This window comes from Dendropsophus ebraccatus, chromosome 8 (assembly GCF_027789765.1).
Source record: "Dendropsophus ebraccatus isolate aDenEbr1 chromosome 8, aDenEbr1.pat, whole genome shotgun sequence".
Lineage (NCBI taxonomy): Eukaryota > Metazoa > Chordata > Amphibia > Anura > Hylidae > Dendropsophus > Dendropsophus ebraccatus.
The window spans coordinates 20,459,357-20,479,901 of record NC_091461.1 but is presented as its reverse complement, the minus strand read 5'-3'; the positions used below and the strand labels follow the sequence as shown (position 1 = coordinate 20,479,901).

The 20,545-nt window shown below is 42.3% G+C and overlaps 1 protein-coding gene across 5 annotated transcripts in view; it reads right to left on the bottom strand.

Annotated features, from left to right (window-relative positions):
• Positions 1-20,545, bottom strand: part of ZMAT4 (zinc finger matrin-type 4) — a 333,551-nt gene that overhangs the window by 228,086 nt on the left and 84,920 nt on the right. The window lies entirely within an intron of this gene.

Below are 20,545 nucleotides of genomic sequence, written 5' to 3'. Positions count from 1 at the left end.
CAATGAGATTATATTCTCCACTATAACCCACTGGGAATGTTAGAACACTTAACTTGTATCCGGCAAAATATATGCACCAGAGATGATAAAACGTTCCACCTGGCGCTCACAATTAGCAAAAAAGTGATTACCACGAAGGCTGGCACCGGAAATATTCATCTTGACAAAATGTTGGTGTAAAAATGTCTACATAATTTACCAGGGAAAGACATAAAGCACTTACGTGAAGCCATAAACCTGCCATCTCAATTGATCCCAATCATCTAATGAATAATTCACAATTAGCAGGGGAGTCATTACCGTGTGATGAACTAGACGGTGCGATAATAAAAGGGAAATGCATGGGTGCCGCGTACTGCGGACGGGAATGTATTATAACCGGTGTGTGAACACACCCTCCCGTCACTCACGGAAAATATGGCTACACAGTAGCACAACGGCGGAATATCTAATGCACACCGCTCAGGGATAATCGATAGGGGAACAATAGGAAAGAACCAAAAAGTCAGTGGGAGTTTAATAGGAAACTATCCAAAAACAACAGCGCTGTGAACCTAATGTACAGGTATGATATGTACCTTCACATGGCACCATCACAGCACTTTAGCATCATAAGTAATAAGACTTGTGGATTACATTATAACTTTACCAGATGGAGGTTTCAGCATCATCTCCTAAATCAATGCTTATCGGTTGCTGGTCAGTGACATCACTTTCATCCAATTCTCCACACTCCAATATTCTTTAGTCCCCTGAAACCTTAAATGTTAGTGCTGGTTTTCCCTTTCACTCAGCTGATTTACTATAGTTCTGTCCCAAACATCGACTTCTGTTTCCGCTCATTTCCATTGTACACTTTCTCTTTTGTCCAAGCGTATTGAGTGTTCTCTATCCTGATACTTTGATGTCTTCCTTGGTCTACATTAATGTTTTCCTTTTATATCCTTCCCACTTTATTTTACACATAGCCTGGGAACAACCAACATCTTCTGCCATACTCTGTGTTGGATTTCCATCAGATTCAATTATTGATTATTTTTCATGGTCACCAACACTCATCTTGGTAGTGACAGCTCGCTCAATCACTTGCTGTGGTGCTGTCATTGTCAAGACAAGTTCACCTCAGAAGTGGAAGCAGCTTTGGTTAGTGGGATACCCGCAGTAGCAACAGAAGGTCACTGGGAGAACGTGGAGCGGTAAGATGGTCATCTATATTATTTTCTATATACTTGCAGCATTATATCAAAAGTTTGCCAATGCTAGAATACCGCTTTAACCTTTTATAATATGCAGATCACTCTAGAATTAAAGGCGCTTTGAGAATAAATAATTTTTAAAAAATCATGGATATGGAACAATATCTAGTAAAAAATTAAATAAAAAATGTTGTAGGGGTTATCCAGCACTACAAAAACATGGCCACTTTCTTCCAGAGACAACACGACTCTTGTCTCCAGTTCAGATGTGGTTTGCCATTTAGCTCAATTCACTTCAATGGAACAGAGTGAGAAAACCTGCACCCAAACAGGAGACAAAAGTGGTGCTGTCTCTGGAAGAAAGTGACTATGTTTTTGTAGCACTGGATAAGGGTAGGAGTCCTGCAAAGGTATTTGCCACCCAATAGCAAATGGGATGGGACCAAAAAGCATGACCCTCTCCACTTCAATGGTCTAATAGCGTCTAGAGATGAGCGAACTTTTCAAAAGTTCAGTCCGACCGGACTTTCGGATTTTTACGGAAAGTTCGGTCCGACCGAATTTCGGATTTCATAGTTTAAAGCATCTTTATAATACGGGGGTAGTGTATTTGGTTGAATTTAGGGCTCTTGTCAGTAATATCATTATCTTTTCGTTATCTCAAAGTCAATTTTTTTTTTTTTTTTACAGGGTCTATGCAGGAAATTCACCATTACAGGGTCTGTGCAGGAAATTCACCATTACAGGGTCTATGCAGGAAATTCACCATTACAGGGTCTATGCAGGAAACTCACCATTACAGGGTCTATGCAGGAAATTCACCATTACAGGGTCTATGCAGGAAACTCACCATTACAGGGTCTATGCAGGAAACTCTCCATTACAGGGTCTATGCAGGAAACTCACCATTACAGGGTCTATGCAGGAAAAAGGTCACAAATGCAGTGAAGGAGCAGCAGTAGTCATTGGAGGCCAGTGGAGGTCCAGCAATAGTCATTTGAGGCCAGTACAGGAGCAGCAGTAGTCAACATGGAGGCCAGGCAGGAGCAGCAGTAGCCAACATGGAGGCCAGGCAGGAGCAGCAGTAGCCAACATGGAGGCCAGGCAGAATCAGCAGTAGCCAACATGGAGGCCAGGCAGGAGCAGCAGTAGCCAACATGGAGGCCGGGCAGAATCAACAGTAGTCAACATGCAATCCGATCGGACTCGGATTTTTGAGAAAATCCGAACCGGATCCCATATTGGGCGAACCGGTATGGCGGCAGAATGGGCTCCCACTCTATAACATGTAAATCTTTGTTATGCAAAACCTAAACAAACACTGTGTCAATCATGCTACATAGCCAAAACCTTTTATGAATTATATTCTAATGTCTCCTTTACATTGTGATTTTTTTTATGGTTCCTATCAAGCTTCTAGGGGGGGGGGGGGGGGGGGGGGAAACAACATACTCAGAGCATGTTACAGTATATTTTCTAAAATGCCCAAAAGGAAAAAGCTGTGTATATCATCTATTTTATATTTGACTAAAGATTTAAAAGTGAAAAATAAAAAAGTAAGAACAATGAACAGTGTATGTATGCAAGCAGCCTGAAGCAGTTAGGGAGCAGCAAGGAAGTAAATAGAATACAGAAAAAAATTCCGAAATGTAATAAAAATGAGAATATGAGTAATTCAGACACCCGCTGTGAAAATGTCATAGTAAATAATACAACCAAAATTAATCAGGAATGATTTATGCAGAGAGCAAAAAAAGAACATGTAATGTGTGTGTTCTGCATTCTGCGGCCTGTAATCTCTCGGTTGCCAAATACCATTTTGTGTACTGCTTAATCTGCTTTTACTTGGTTTCTTTATCTCTGTACATTATTATTTTTTTCTATAAAAGTAAAAAAAAAAAAACATCTAAACTATTACCAATGTAGGGGCAACGTGGGGTATATAAGGGGTTTGTCCATCTTCACAGCCATGTTTTGCTTTCACCTAGAATGCTTTAATGCCTGTCCACATCCCATTCCTACCCACTCTGTTGGCTCGACCTTCTTCTAGTTTTTTCTTGTGGTAGACTCCGCCAGACTGAGCAGCAAGTTCGTACACCACTCAGAAAGCCAGCATGGATCAGGAGTATAGATTAATGCAACTGGAGCATGCTTGAGTCTAAGCATTCGGCATTTGATTACCGGTGGCTGATGTAGTTGGATGCAGCCCTAAGGAGTCTGGGAACACATGGACACTGCCATAGGCCATAGGCTGTATCCATGTTTTCTTGAACTCCCTGGGGCTACATCCAACTTCTTCAGCCACCAGTAATAAAATGCCGGACAACTCGACTCGAGCATGAGCCATGCCCCTTTCCCATGAAGCCTTGCCCTCTTTTTGCTAAGCCCCTTAACAGAGCCCCTGCCCTGCAGTCTTAACCCTTTGCCTCCTTCATCCCTACACAAAGCCCCTGACTGTTTTTCCCATGCACCCACTATCACTACAGACTTTTTGGGCAGTGTTACCCTCCCTCAGATGGGAAAAAAGTTGGATCCCTGCTATTTCAAACTGCTGGCATTCCTTAAATCTGGGGTGTGTAATTCATAGGAGGTTATTGAGGAGGACAAATAATAAACAAAGTATTCTTACCCATCCTCCTGCCTCATAGTGCTGCTCCTGGGTCCTTTTCACAGTCACCGGCCACCTGCAGCTCTTCCAGCTGCAGCATCACATACCCAGGTGATAGGTTGCCTGCTTAGCCAATCAGTGACTGATATGTGACACCACCCCAGTTACTGACTGGCTGAGCGGGCAATTGTTCCCGGATTCCAGCCAAAAATTACATCCAGCAGCCATGTGTGGGACCCTGGATTGGCACCAGGACTTCTCCTTTAAAATATAGACAGTAGTATAGAAAACGGAACAAAACAGCAAAAAAAAAATCTTTAAAAAAGTTAAACATACCTAGATTAAAAAACATGACCACTTTATTATAAAACAGCACCACTCTTGTCCTCCATTTGAATGTTTTTTCCATTGCCAGAGAACCCCTTTTAATAATAAGTCATTTTCTGATCACATATTCCCATAACATTTTTATTGCGAACACTCTGTAGGGCTTTTTTTTTATAGGTTGTGTTATAGGTTTCATGGGTACTATTTTAGGTTATTGGTTTGCGTTTATTTCTTTTTTTTACAAGGGGACATGAAGAAAAACACCACGATTCTGCCATTTTTATGCATCTCTCTGATAATTGTATCTGGATCGTAGGAGATTACTTTAGGTCATCACTTTCTCTCTCGATTTCCTGCACATCTACTAAAAGACTCAGCACCAGAAGCAATCAAGCGTCTTATTGGCCAAGGAGAGCCCATCATTTCCAGCCCACTGCCCAAACCACCACCATAGGCCTTCTCCTTTTCCATCTTCTATTCCTCTGGCACAGCACACAAAGTGCCAAGCTCAGCAAACTCAAATGTATTAAGATTTAATTTATTCAACATTTCAATCATTTATTACGTAGATGGAAAAAGCTATTCTGCATCAGTACTTAGCCGGCGTGCATCACATTAGGCTACGTCTTTGATGGCTGTTCTGCTTAATTACCACTCCAGCCCGGATATAATTCATGAGAGGGCTATAAAACTGCAAGACTAAATGAATGGATGAGCACAGTGACTACTGTATACACCGCGTCCTGTATGCTCTATGTTAATCACACACATTAGTCACGGCCTCATTGCTATTCTACGTTTGCACTGGTCAGATTTGTATGAGATAACGTGACAGGCGGTTCTTCTATATGTCACCGGCCAGAATCGCGGCAGTAATTAAAAAATATATATATATACCCCCTTGTAAAAGCTGATTAAATGTCTCAGCCTCTAAAAAACTATGTCAGTAAAACATAACATGGGATAATACTGCAGTGTCATCTGTTTCATCCAAGCTCTGCTGTATCCACACATTTTATGTTGCAGATAGACTGGAGGTTAATGTACAGGATGAGTCGAAATTATCCTGACACCTTTTTTTATTTCAGAAATACCCCAGCAAGTAATGAGTGAGGGGATCTATCTTCTAGGCTAAGTCCAGAACACGGCCATCATCTTGAAAGCTGCCATATTGGATCAAGGGCAAGTTTCTTCTAATGTGAAGGTGGTCATGCAGCATATCAAAGAAGACTAGACTTGTCTGAGAAATTGATTGCTAAAATCAGATTTACAATATTTCAGCTGTGATCACAGGGAACATTCCTGGTTGTTGTAGCAACTTTCTATGTACATAAATTTTGAACAACAAGATACATTGCAAGTCTGATAGTGGCAATTGGTTTATGAAACAATTCTGTTCTTCTTTGATATGCTACATGGCCCCCTTCCCATTGTAAAAAAAAAACTTGCCCCTTAACCAATATGGCTTTGAGTACTACTACTTTGAACAATTTTATGACGACATAGAAGACTGCATGGTAAGGTTGTAGGGAACTAAATAGCATTGTAGGGCATTGCATAAGGAAGATGTTAAAGGGGATCTTTCAACTCCATATCATGCTTATAAGTAGGGTTAAAGTGGTTATCCAGCGCTACAAAAACATGGCCACTTTCTTCCATAGACAACACGACTCTTGTCTTCAAGTCTGGTGTGGCAAACCCCATCCAAACTGGAGACAAGAGTGGTGCTGTCTCTGGAAGAAAGTGGCCATGTTTTTGTAGCGCACATACAGGGCTCAGTGCTAGGAGCCAAGCACTGTACATTAATTATGCAAGGCAGAGAGGGGAGGGAGAAGGTAAGCATGCTGCAGCTCAGCACAGCCTCCTTCTCTTGAATTCCAGGCTATGAAGCTGACTGATTCCATTTCAGGAAAGTCACTCCAAAGTCCACTTCCAATCAAAGGTCTTCTGGTGGACCTCTGGGGTCCATTATTGTGTAACTGCTTCAGCCCAATAAACTTTAATAAGTAGTACCACCATGATTAGTGATGAGCGAACATCTAGGTGTTCAGTTCAGATCCCGAACATAAAAAAACCCGATCTTGATCAGTTCGTGTTCGCCAAACATTTACGAACAAATAAGGAACTTACAGTAGGAGTGTACGTTTCGGTCTACGAACACATGTATAGATTATCAGGTGCAAAGCGTAAATTACACAGTCGCATATGCAGTTCATTTGCATTCATTTACGTATGTTTTGTAGAGTTAAGCACATGCGTACAGATTATCAGGCGTGAAGAGCAATTTATGCAGTTGCGTACATTTGCAAGTTCGAATATGTTGGAAAAATGTTCGTGAACAGCGAACACAAACAAGTAGCGTCATGATCGTACGAACATTTACGAACATGTTTGCTCATCAATAACCAGGATTGGCAAGGTTATTTAGTTATACTAGTCAGTCCTCTAGTAGGCCAATCTCTCCCTACGCATACATCAAGATTTATACTAGTTGACCGTGGCATGACTGCAGTTATATGTTCCAGCAAGTACAATTATGCCCACCATAGGATACAAATGGTTTATCTCCGTGCTGTGTTTTACATGGTGACCCTGAGACCCAAGAATTCTCATCTGAAATTTGTTGCAGAATTAGGAAAAGAAAATACAAAAATCAAAGCGGGGATTCTGCATACTTCAGGGAATGATGGTACTTTGATACATGCAAATGAAGGTGGCTTCACTCTGATACACAATTTCCGTCGAGGCATTTACTTGAAAGCAATAGAAGTGGTTACTTTATATAGCAGATTATATTATAGGTTGAACACATGGTATTTCCTTAGCGCATAAATGCTAATTACACAGATTACAGTGGATCTGGTCTTAAATGGCAAATGTAACAGCTGGAGCTCGAGCAGCGACTATAGGGTAAGTTACTGCATATGGGATTCTGAAAGATAGAAACTAGGATTTGTGGACTATGTCATGAATACAGTACAGATTTGAGAGAGAGAGAGAGAGAGAGCAGAGGAAATGTATGGAGTATATATTATATACTATATATTTATATCTGTTTCTCTTATGGCTGTACTAGGCATTGCTTCCACCTAGCCAGAATCCTGCTCCACACTGATGAGGGGCAACACCCCAAAACAGCTGTATGTGGATGGATACCTGGCCTTGGTTTTTCCCTTGTCATTACATTGACTTATAGGGCCACTTAATGTGGTGGTTTTGGTGGTCTCCTTACAGGAGCTTACCGCTTGGCTGGGTCCTTTCCGAAAGGATATATGGCTAGTCCTGTGTTTCGACACTCTTCAATGAGGCTTCATGGGCTCTTCTTTTGCATATTCATGTTTCCCAGGGAGCAATGCATCTAGGATTTCACTGCATTGAGCGCTTTCACTAGCAGCCGGCAGTGTTATCGTTTGGCTGGTCTCCCTGAGATCAGCGATCTGTTTTTCTTAATACTATATAATTGCAATTTTTTTTCAGCTCTGTATGATTTTCAGAACTATAGACATGGAAAGATAGCTGACAGGGACATCAAGGAGATGATATCTATCTCTTAGCAGATGGCTGTGTGCAAAGTTATAAAATCATGTTTTCCTTTTAAGCTGAAGAGTTGAAGAAGCCAGGCTGAGCTGCAGCATGCATGCCTCCACCCTCCTTGCTCGGTTTTCATAGATAAGAGCAACATGAGCATGTTCGAGTCAGATCATTCGACATTTGAATATCGGTAGTTGAAGAAGTTGAATGCAGCCCTAGGGAGTGCGGGAAAAAATGGACATAGTCTATGACCTATGGCTGTATCCATGCTTTTCCGGACTCCCTAGAGCTGCATCCAACTTCTTCAGCCACCAACATTCAAATGCTAAATGATCATGCTGCAGTTGCGCTCATCTAGTTTTCAGTAGAGATGACCGAATTTAAAAGCAAGTAAGTTCCGGTTCGCACAAACTTGATTGCTCTACTGTTAAATTGCTTGAACTCCTATGGTTGCATCCATCTTCTTCAGGCGTAGCATTTAACGGCCAGTCACCAGGTTTGCATGAACCCAGATTTACTGTAAGTTTTATCTCTAGCTTTCAGCACTGAGCCCTGTCCATCAATCATTCAAGTTAGGTAGGCGTGCATGCAGCAGCTCAGCTCTGCCTCTACAACTTATGAGCTTAGAGGGGAAACATCAATTAATAACTTTGCAAACAGCCATCAAGCAAGAGAGCGCTGTCATTTAGTTTATTCCAGCTATCTGCAGCTGACACATTCCCTTTAATACCTGCCTTTACCATTCGTACTATAGCAGCGGAATTGCTCAAATAGCCCGTTCCAAATCTATTCTAATTTTTCACTGATCTCTTACACAGTCGGGTTATTGGAAAGCAGCGTTCCCTAACACTTGGCTTGGCAGTCATAATGTGGCTCATGAGCAGCTGCTGTTGGCTACAGATCCTGTTGTATTCCACTACGGTGGTTAGAGAATGACACTCGGTGCCAGGGTCAGAGCCGTATCACTGGCAGCCGACAGCGAGAACAAAACAGACACCTTCAACATTTATCCATGCTGACATGTATTGCTTAGTTTACGAGTACACACTCAGTACTCGTAATACGTTTTACAGGGTCCTCAGGCTGCAAATACTGGCAGATGCATGTAATACATAGCATGACAAGGGTATGATATACGCCCAGCTCCACATCACACTGACGTCACAGATACTCACACAGAGCCAAGGTCGAGTAGTAGGTCACAGTCAATGAAGCTGAGCAGAATCAAGGTGAAGAGCAGGAATACGTCAGGTTCTTATGTAGGTGCCTGAAGCCAACAGAATGGGGAGACTAGGAGGAAGGGATGCTGCAGCAAAGAATATTTCTTATAGACCAGGGTGTCACCCACTGTAACAGGCATACTACCTAACTATTACTTCTTAAAGGGGTTATCCAGGAGTAGAAATACATGACTGATTTCTTCCAGAAACAGTGCCTCGCTGTCCTCAGTTTGTATGTGATATTGCAGTACAATTCCATGGAACACACAATCTGTGGGCACGTCTGACGCTGTGTTGGGATGAAGGCAGCTAGGTTTTTGTAATCCTGAAAACCAAAAAAAAACGAAAACAATTATAGTGCAAAGTGGTTACATGATGTAGGGTCCATGGTATGATGAAGAAATGACATCACCAGTCCCATGGGCTCAGCCAATCATCTGTTTGGGGATGATAAGTTGTAGCCGAATTTAGAAGATTGATAATATTGGTAGGTTATTTTATTTATGGATAGGGATTTATTTAATTCTACTCTTTTTTTTTTCCTTCCCCTTATTACAGAGTTATTTATGTATAATTATGTAGTATTGTCTGGTGGTCCGGTTTCGCCTGGTCGGGGGGGGGGGGGGGGGGGGGGCGGCCCTCGCGCGGGTGGGCATGGGCGGAGACCCTTTATAGATAGAGTAAAATAGTGATCGAATAGATAATGGGAGGTGTAAGGTGGAGGTAGTTAGGTATGCTATTCGGTGCCTCGCGGGGGGACTCCATGGGAAAAAACAAGTTATGTATTGTATCATGGGCCTACCTGAATAAGTGCTCCTTGGGTGGGTGGGTAGGGGTATTTATTTATGTAATAGAACTGTTGTTTGCGATTCTCTGAAGTATGATGGTTGTTTGGTAAAATTAATAAAAATTAAATTAAAAAATAAATTTTAAATTTTTTTTTTAAAAAGTTGCAGCCGGAGCAAATAAAAATGAACATTGACCATTAAACTCCATCCATGTTAGGTTAGAAGAGGAACAACAGCAAATAAAAAAAAAAAACTGTTCAGATCAGAAAGTTATGTAGATTTGTAATTTACTTCTATTTAAAAATGTCCAGTTTTCCAGTACTTATCAGCTGTTGTATGTCCTGCAGGAAGTTGTGTTTTCTTTCCAGCCTGACACATTGTTCTCTGCTGCCACCTCTGTCCATGACAGGAACTGTCCACCAGAGCAGTAGCAAATCCCTATAGGAAACCTCTCCTGCTCTGGACAGTTCCTGACATGGACAGAGGTGGCAGCAGAGAGCACTGTGTCAGACTGGGAAGAACACACCACTTCCTGCAGGATTGCCTGACACCAGTTGATCTGAATAGAATTCTTTTTATTTTGCTAAAGTACACTTCTTAAAGCGTTTTAAAGGGCAGACACTGATTGAAGCTGTGTCCAGTAGCAGGTACTGTAGAGCAAGTTTTATTTGTGGTAAAGATGAGATACTTTGAATAATCATTGCTGCTTATTAGATTTCTGTTACATACTTTGTATATACTCTGTTTTAGGGGCTCTATATATGTGAAATGCATCAGTGGACAATATACTTACCCTTCCATTCATAACAAAGTATTTTATGTGTAGACCTCATATACTCTCATGCTCAGCCACCTGCTCATCACAGACCATTGAGTTGGTATTAATATATTATCTTTACCAACTACAGAGCTCTGCGGCCATCGGCTTTTCCTGAACTTGCAGCAAAGTTCTCGATAAGACCACAGCAGATGGTCACCCGACCCCTCCGCCCAGCTGGCATCCAGACGTTCAATGAAACTCATACAGTGCGCCAGATCAGGAGAGGATCAGAGGCGTATGTTACAGCATATGAGTACCAATGAAAAATCTGTACCTTGCACCATTTATAACACTCTTGCCTTGTTATGGGGCACAGGGGTCTTTGGTCTGAATGCAACTGCAACCTCTGCACTCCAAATAGCTACTTTCCTGGGCGCATTTTTCATCCGAAGTCGATGGTAGAATTTCTGGCACGGCTAGGTTTACACTTGCATTTGTCTCATTTATGAACGGATCCATACATATTAAAGGAAATCTGTCAGCTCGCGGGCCTTACCTGAGGTGCTGACCGTCCCCCTTTGGTAATTTATCCATGGAGTGGCCTGCCTAACCACTCCTTCCTCCTCCCTCTCCTTCATGAATAATGAATGCTGCCCGGTCTCCTGCTCACTCATGCTATCAGCCATTGTCGCTGAGACATAAACTGTCTACAGGGTAAATTCCTTGCCTAGAGGCCAATAACGTTTTTTTTTCCTGGGTTCAATCCCCCTGATGGAAATGAAATATAGTTATTTATATTTTTATTTTTCATTCATCACTGTATAAAAAAAAATCATTTTGAAGACTAATTTCGATCAGATTGAGAATTCTTTGCATTTTTAGGCCATGTTCCCACATGGCAAGACAGCCGAGCAATCTGTGACACAGCTGTGTGACAGAACAGCCGCTGTCTGAGATATTCAACCCAGATGGTACTGCAGTACCGGCTGGGTTAACATCACTTCTTTTTATTTGGAACACGGGCACATTTGGGTGTGCCAGCACACCAATTAGCCATCGTAGACAATGTAAAGTACAGCCGAAGCCATACTTTACATTGTCTACACAGTCTATTTTGTGCGGCCACTATTCAATGAATAGGGGCTGCACAAAATAGATATGTGAGTTTTCTGTGCCAGCTAGGATTCCATAGTAGTAAATGCAAACTTGCAACAAACGTTGTTGTTTATTCAAACAATACAGTGTGTGAATGAGACCTTAAAAATGATAGAATAATGAGAAAAAGAAAAAATTTCTTATCTATCAGGGCAATTAAACCAAAGAAAAGAAAACAGCTGGCAGGTCTCTAGACAGGTAATATAACCCTGGACCACCAGTCCAAAACAGGCTAGGAGATTCAACTATATCTAATTACAGATCAGTCCTCTGTTGGCAGATACTGACTGACAGCTGAGCAAGTAGGAGGCCGGGCAGCATAGATTATTCATGAAGAAGAGAGAGGAGGGAGTGGTGAGGAGTGCTAGAGTGTGGCACAAACTCTTAGCCACAACTCCTCTTTGACACTTCATTCCCGTAGTGGACCTAAGATTGCGCTTAATTTACTGGTCGGACAAATTACCAAAAAACACCATGCTCACTAGGGGACTGCCAACTACAGCACACTGTCAGCACCTCAGGCAGGGCCCGGGAGCTGACAGATTCCCTTTAAATGGGCAAATAAGCACAAATTGATTGCAAAATTACCAATTTTTAATGGTCTATTTGCATTTTGGCTTTTAAAAAAATGACTTTCGTACATCAGTTTATAATCCTTCCTGGTTTCTTACCACTGTGATGGATAACTTGCAATGGATGTGAATGGAAATACCTTCCATTTAAAACCATCATATTTTGGTATAATGTAAGAAAAAAAATGGACGTGCATTTCACCTTCATGTTCAGCTTTATTGGGTAGACAAAAAAATTTGTACATGATCAAATTTTATGTCTTTCCCCCCCAAAAAAAGGAACACGAAACAATGAAAACCGTTGACATTAATGGTGAGATTGAGGGATCTGCTAAGTTCCGTTTCTCTGTTATCTAAATGGAATTGTGGTGGAGGGTGAAACGCTGGTGTGAACCTAACCTTAGGCTGGGTTCACACTATGTATATTTCAGGCTGTATTTGGTCCTCAAGTCAAGTCCTCATAGCAACCAAAACCAGGAGTGGATTGAAAACACAGAAAGGCTCTGTTCACACAATGTTGAAATTGAGTGGATGGCCGCTATATAACGGTAAATAACTGCCATTATTTCAATATAACAGCCGTTGTTTTAAAATAACAGCAAAAATTTGCCATTAAATGACGGCCATCCACTCAATTACAACATTATGTGAACATAGCCTTTCTGTGTTTTCAATCCACTCCTGGTTTTGGTTGCTATACAGCCTCACAAATACAGCCTCAAATATACTGTGTGTGAACCCAGCCTTATAATACTGCATATATATATATGTATATATATATATAAACACATATAAATATATATATATATATATAAATATATATATATATATATATATATATATATACACACATACACACACATTTACATACATTCATACTATATATAGTAATATTATGTTTAAAAAAAATAAATCACGAAAGTTTGTTCCTTGTCTTTATACCCCTCGCAAAAGCCTGTACTTCAAAGTATTAGTGGTAGTGAAGTATTAATTAAGTTTTACCACTAGATGTCGCTAGTATAAGTACTGTATGCCTAAGTACTGTAAGCGCTTTCTCTTTTCTACCTCTTTCCTTCCCTTTTTCTTAAACTCTCTTCTCACCCACTCACAGCACATGTTACATATGCTGTAGGAAATTGTCACATGGGGAGAGGAAGTGTAGCCACACCTTTTGGAGTCTTACTCTGTATTCTGTAGAGGAAGGACGCAAGCTTTAACGGTCCCTACAGCGATCAAGCTGGACCCTGGCTTATGCCAGGTCCCCTGTTAACGGACACACAACTAGTCAGTGTCCAGTGTAGTCTGAGATGTGATAGTGAACAGACGCACAAGGAAAGCAAAAGCACTTTCTTCTTGAAAGCAGCACCTCTATACACTATACAGTGCTGAACTCACACTTAGAGAGGACAAGTCAGGGATCATCCCAGCCCACACTGAGTACCAGTCTAAAAGGGCAGGACAGTATCCTGAAGAAATAGGAACTGATCCGAATAGAGCAAAGTTGCTAGAAGCCTACGTACTCTATCTCACAGCGCGGGTGTCACCAGGAAACCTTGGCCACTCTGCTCATTCCAGGTAACAAGGTCTGGGGCTGGTGTCATCCCTTTAGGACAAGTCGCCCGACACTGGTGGTGCAAAGAAACGCAGGCACAAGTATTCTTTCTACTTTCAAGTATTTCTATCTATTCTATTTCTCAAGTTCCGTCAGAGCACAGTACTACTTTGGGTTGCGACTCTCTCAACATCCTCCTCTCTACTTCTCTGAACTTCTTCTACCTCTAAGCACGCAACTTAGTCAGCACAGCTTTGCTCTTTCTCAAGCTCTTAGCACAAATCTGGTGACTAAAGTCTAAGGTATTAAGTATTCCTGCAGTAAAGAAGAGTTTATTGTAACAGGACTCTGCGATTCTTGTCCAAGCACCTACACAGTCATTGCATCTTCCATGGGTCATCTCCCCTTTCTGTGGGTGGCGGTACCAATAGTCCGGGTGGGTCACAACTCCACTCTGGACCACCATGATAAAAGCCCAAGGGACCCCCTTGCAGCCCGGCAGGTTACTGACCACAGCGGAAAGGGTTTAGCCAGCCTCACTAAACTAAAAGCAGGTGTGCCTCCATACCTGTGTGTACAACCGGCACTGGCATCACAACAGCATAACACCTGGCTGAGCTATTCCCCAACCAACCACTACTGCAGTGGAGTCACCCTTCACCATCTGACAAGTTACCGGTTGCGCCTCCATGCGAAGCAACACCACATATACACCATATAAGAATAGATGCCATAGATGTTGGTGGCAGGTCTATACAACCCTTCAAGATGGATTAAGTAGAGGTTGCCCTCACTATTAGGCAGGAAACATCTGGATGGGAGCAAATACTTTTCCGAAATGAAAGCTAGTAATAAAAGAGCAGTTGCGCTGTACAGTGTTATACAACCTCACAAATCATGGCGATTATTTGATTCGAGCCATCATAAAATGTCATCTGATCCGAGCTACAAAGCACCGAGGTAAAGCAATATCGCAAGCAGCGCTTATTGATGTGCCGTCTGCCGTGTTTTGACATGACCATTCTCCTTATCTGTCATAAAGGTCAGGGCACACAATGCCTGGCCGCCATTACCGGGTGAGCGCTATGACACCGTACACATGGAATGAAGAAATCCTTCCTCATCCCTGCCCTTCACCCACAGTCGCCTTTCCTCCAGTCTAGCAGTGGGAAGCCATTTTATGTAACAGACACTAAAAATATTTAGACAGCAGCATTTGGTGCCCAGCGGGAAACCTGCAGACAGATAAACAGATAAAATATTCCGGGATCTCAGCATGCAGGAAATGTGCATTGCCCGGGTGGGGGGAAAGTAGAGATCTGTGCAGTGGAACATGGAGCCAGCAACGCTTTACTTTTTTGGAGGCGACATTGCTGCCGTGTAGTTTTACTGAAGGAAAAGCTTTAAACAAAATCGGGGATTTACGGATATCAAAGAGGACGACTTGTAGCAATCATAATATGGAAACTGGCCCTAATAGAGAAAGAGCCGCTATACCGCTAGTCATATCCTGCTCATACCTAGACGTTAATACAGTATGTATAATGGATTTTATCCAGGATTAGGAAAACATTCATGCCTTCTATCAAAAACAATGCCACACCTGTCCTCTGGTAGAATGCGGTATTACAGCTCGGCTCCATTCACTTCAACGAAACTGAGTTGCAGTACTACATACATCCTGTGGTGCTGTTTCTGGAAGAAAGAAGCTGTTTCCAATTCAGAATTTAAACCCTTTAAACTCTCTCTCTCTCTCTCTATATATATATATATATATAGATAGATAGATAGATAGATAGATAGATAGATAGATAGATAGATAGATAGATAGATAGATAGACACACACACACACACACACAGTCCAGGATTAGAAAAACATGGCCTCTTTTTTTTCACAAGCAGCAGGACTCTTGCCTCCAGTTCAGGTTTTCAATTAAGCTCCATTCACTTCAATGCAACTGAGTTACAAAACCTGCACCCAAACTGGAGACAAAACTGGTGCTGTTTCTGGAAGAAAACAGCCATGTTTTTTTTTTAAAAACCTGGACAACCCCACTTGCCGGAAGATTGGTTGCCCTCTCTGCTACAACATCACCACAAGTTTGGCTGAAATCAAGCAGGAAGAGCTGTCAATCATCAGGCAGGAGGCTTGCTTGCAGCAGAGGGAGAGATGACTGCAGGGAGATGACATCATTTACATACAGCACAGGCAGAAAAGGGTTAACATCCAAAAACATAGTTATCAGACACATCACATGATTGCATAGAATGTGTATTGAATGAACTGTATCACACCACCAGCAGCTTCACTGTGAGTAAGCTGACAATAGGTCTCCTTTAAAGCAACACTGTACCCACCATTCCATCCCACCAAACTGCTGGTACCATCTATCTAATCAGAGCAAATCCTTACCAATCCTGTCTTTTAAAATGCGCCTGGTGCCTTGGTTAGAGCAAAAAATTATCATTTAATGTGTAATGCTGTGTCATACTGGTGGGGCCTAGAGTGTCTGTGCTCCAGGTCTGCAATGCCTCTCCTTTCCTTCTTCCCATCCTCCTCCATAGGAACACCCTGGCCAGATTTCTATTCATTGCTTGTCTAAACAGTGCACCTGTGTCGTTATAGCACAAATTCACTGTTTAGACCAGTGATTAATAGAAATCCTGCCAGGGGGTGTTCCTAATTATGAGGTGGGCGGGAAGGAAGAAAGGAGAGGCGTCACAGACCTGGGGCACAGCCACTCTAGGCCACACCAGTATGACACCACAATGAAGATTAAAAGATCGTTTTTTGCTCTAAACAAGGCACCAGGCACCTACCCACATACGGTGGGGTAGGTATACAGAGTCGCTTTAAAGGGGTAGAGACACATAGGCTTGTGGGATCATGTTTAACTCTGGTAAAAGTGTAGGGTGCAGTGGCACGGTCTGCATGGTGCACTGAAATTAAGGACATTAGAAGTTAGATGAGAGTCAACAAGGAAACATGAAATGCAATGGACATTGTAGTTCTTCACCAGCCGGGAGGGCTGGAGATTGGACACCACTGGCGTAGATGTGGGATTAACCAGTGGTTTATGGGTGGGTAGAGTATAAAAGGAGTAAATCTCATTCCTTATATTTTAGAACTCTTATTTTCAGGGACAGCATAAAAATAGTAAAAATAAATAAATTCTCTTTTATAGCTAAAATTTTGTTGACCAGAATGATTCTCATTATAATACATTGTACTATAGCGCTATAGAGATATACCAAACAGAAGGAACACTACTGAAAACACAATGAGGCTGTGTTCTTCTCATAAATCCTAGCGCCACAGTAAATTTATAGTCTATACATTGCCAGTCATGAAAATCTACGACCTAGCGAGGCTTTCCTTTAAATATTACATTCAGAGAGAGAAAGCGGAAGATAAAAATAATAAGATGCAATAGTAAAAATACACAAAAAATAAAAAAAAAAGCTATTTACATGGAAAGTGTCTGAAGCCCCGTGTCTGCCCAGTGTTTACATGGAGTAAGTGCTGAGGTTTATTATACAAGACAGCTCGCAAATTATATCCGAACAAGGCGGCCGAAAGCTTCTCATTACAAGTGACTTGAATCACGTCCAGAGCCCTTTACCCAGGTCTGAATAATACCCGATGATGGTGTCTCCATAGCACCAGGAGGGGGCTATTATATAGTATGCTCCTCTGTTCTAATATAATTGAAATGACGATCCTTTCCCACAGGATCCATACATTTCAATGAGAATGTGAGCAATGGTTTTAATATGGTCTGGTAAACAATCTAATGTACCACAACATATGCTGTGTGCTGGCAATGTACATGAATTGTATACAACAATAACACAATATTAACATATGCCCAGGTTTATGCTTAAAGGGGAACTATTAGCAGGTTAGACAAATCAAGCCTGCTGATAGCCCCAAATGCGCATGGGGTGCCGAGGAGGAAGCTATGTCTCTTACCTTCCTCCTTGGCGACATTCCCTTGAAGTCAGCAGGCAGTAGTTCAATCCATGGCCTGGGGCACAGTTAGTCCTAACAGTGCTCCCCCGGGCCATGGATTGAACTACCAACTGCACGGGAACGGCGCAGAGGAGGAAGGTAAAAGACATACCTTCCTCCTCAGCACCCCGTGCGCATTTGGGGCTGCTGATTGTTCCCCTTTAACTAAGACTCTTGGTGGCAAGAAGGAAGGAGAGGAGGAGGCAAAGGAGCACATGTAAGGGGGAGAGTGTCTTCAGGTAACAATACTTGCAGTGTCCTGGTACCTGTATCCCAGCTATTACCAGCATAAAGTTGTGTGACCGAGGAATCTCTCTCAAAGTGTCTAGTATCATGGATTAAAGGAATCTGTACCGCAAGACAACCCCTCCCTCCCAAACTGCCAGTACCTTTCTGTTGTCTACCTCAATGCCTGGTCCCGGGGTCTGTCTGTCTCCTGATGCCAGTATTTCCGGCAGCGCTATGTCAATGAGGCGAGCCTAGAGCATCCGTGACCTAGACCTGCAGCATCTCTCTCCCCATCTTTTTTCTGTAGGGCGAACCCACCTCCAGTGCTTCAGGCCGGGCCGATGCCCGAAAATAGACCGATGCCGTACGCAGGCATCGACATCCCCACGCAGGAGTCGGTCTATTCATATAAAAGAAAAAATTAAAGTGAAGTACCTAATGGTACATTTGCTTTAACTTGTTTGTTTTTTTTTTTTACTAAAACTTCAAGAATGGTTACAACAATGACATTTGCAGTGAGTACTTCATTTCTCAAAGCAGGGAAAACACTTGAAGACAGCAGAGAAGCTGGTATCTGTCTCTGCACAAAGGACCATTGTGTACAGGGATCACTCATAGAGTATGTGGTCAGGGCACAGTTATTTGGCTGACTGTCTGCACTTGTGCCCTTGGTTTTCCATAGTTCCATCGACTGTCTTACTAATTTGTCGGATAAGTGTTCTCATCCAGGCATCAGATCAGGGACAGGGCTTCTTCCTCCAGCTCAGGCACACTGGAGCTTCTTTCCTGCAGAACAAACTTCCACTCTAGAACCGGAACTTCCCCCATTGTCTTCTTAAAGGAGCAGACACTTGGCTCTTGAAGCACCTACTATCAATAGAGTGCTACCACACTCTGTGCATCGCATATGGATGGGGAAGCTTATGAAAAGGACTAGAGATGAGCGAGACTTGGGGGCCTTTTCCACAGAACGATAATCGGCTGATTCGGCCGATTATCGCTCCGTGGAAAAAAGACAACGATAAGCTGATGATCGGGTCATTGGCTGATCATTTATTTAGGGTCAAACCTAAAATCATCGGGCACCGACCGTGCATCGTTGCGTGGAATAGCGATGAACAACGGGCGACCGACAATTTCACAAGCAACAAACTTTACCTAAACATGTTGCAGGTCTTCTCCTGCTCTCCTTCTTCCTCCCTGCCATGCACGGGTTTGGGAGGAAGAAGGAGCGCAGGAGGAGACCTGCAACATGTGTAGGTAATGTATGGTGTTTAAGCAAGGGCTGTAAGGACATCGGTAACGATGTCCCTGCAGCCCTCGCTAAACGATTATCGGCGCTCCCTTCCCTCCCTTACATTATTGATTGGACCCTAATGCTGCGTTTACACGGACCGATTATCGTTCGAATTTGCACAATAACTATCGGATTCGAACGATAATCGTACGTGTAAACGCAGCGAACGGTCAAACGACAAGCGAGAAATCTTTCATTTTCATCTTACAACATGTTCTTAAATCATTGTTCGCAAAAAATTCGCAGATCGTTCCATGTAAACAGTCGTTCACCCATTTTACTTATGTGCGAGATAGGCGTAAGCGATCGCAAAACGATTTTTCCTTACGATATATCGTTCCGTCTAAACGCTGATCGTTCTAAAAAACATTGTTCTTTCATATCGTTAATCGTACGATCGGGCGAATTATCGCTCCGTGTTAACGCAGCATTAGGCTATGTTCACACTACGTATATTTCAGTCAGTATTGTGGTCCTTATATTGCAACCAAAACCAGGAGTGGATTAAAAACACAGAAAGGATCTGTTCACACAATGTAGAAATTGAGTGGATGGCCGCCATATAACAGTAAATAACGGCCATTATTACAATACAACAGCCGTTGTTTTAAAATAACAGCAAATATTTGCCATTAAATGGCGGCCATCCACTCAATTACAACATTGTGTGAACAGATCCTTTCTGTGTTTTTAATCCACTCCTGGTTTTGGTTGCAATATGAGGACCACAATACTGACTGAAATATACATAGTGTGAACATAGCCCTAGGCATGTTCATGTCCGCTTGCTTGGCATTTGAACACCAGTGGCTGCCAAAGTTGGATGCAGTCCTAGAAAGTCCTGGAAAACATGGATACAGCCAATGGCCTTTGACTCTATCCATGTTTTCAAGGACTCCCTATGGCAACTTTTGTAGCCACCAGTATTCCAATGCCGAGTGAGCAGAATCGGGCAAGCTCGAGTCGCGCTCATCTCTAAAAAGGACCAAATAAAGTGTTTTATAGGAAAAATGATTATTTTTCCACTTGGAAAGCAGTGAACACCGACATTGACATCTACGGGATTAAAAATTGAATAAGTACTGTTTAAAAAGAAAAACAAACAGCGACACTATTGATCACATGATCCGCCCTTATTACTGTAATCTGTCATCAATTAGCGCCTGTGCCTATACCACAATGAGGAGAAATTACACGCCATTACTCGTGTTGAGAGTCAGCAAAGTGCTAGCTCTGCTCACCCCCCGCATCAGGGATAGCTCGGCATAATGCTTCATGGATTCTTTGCTTTGTACCCA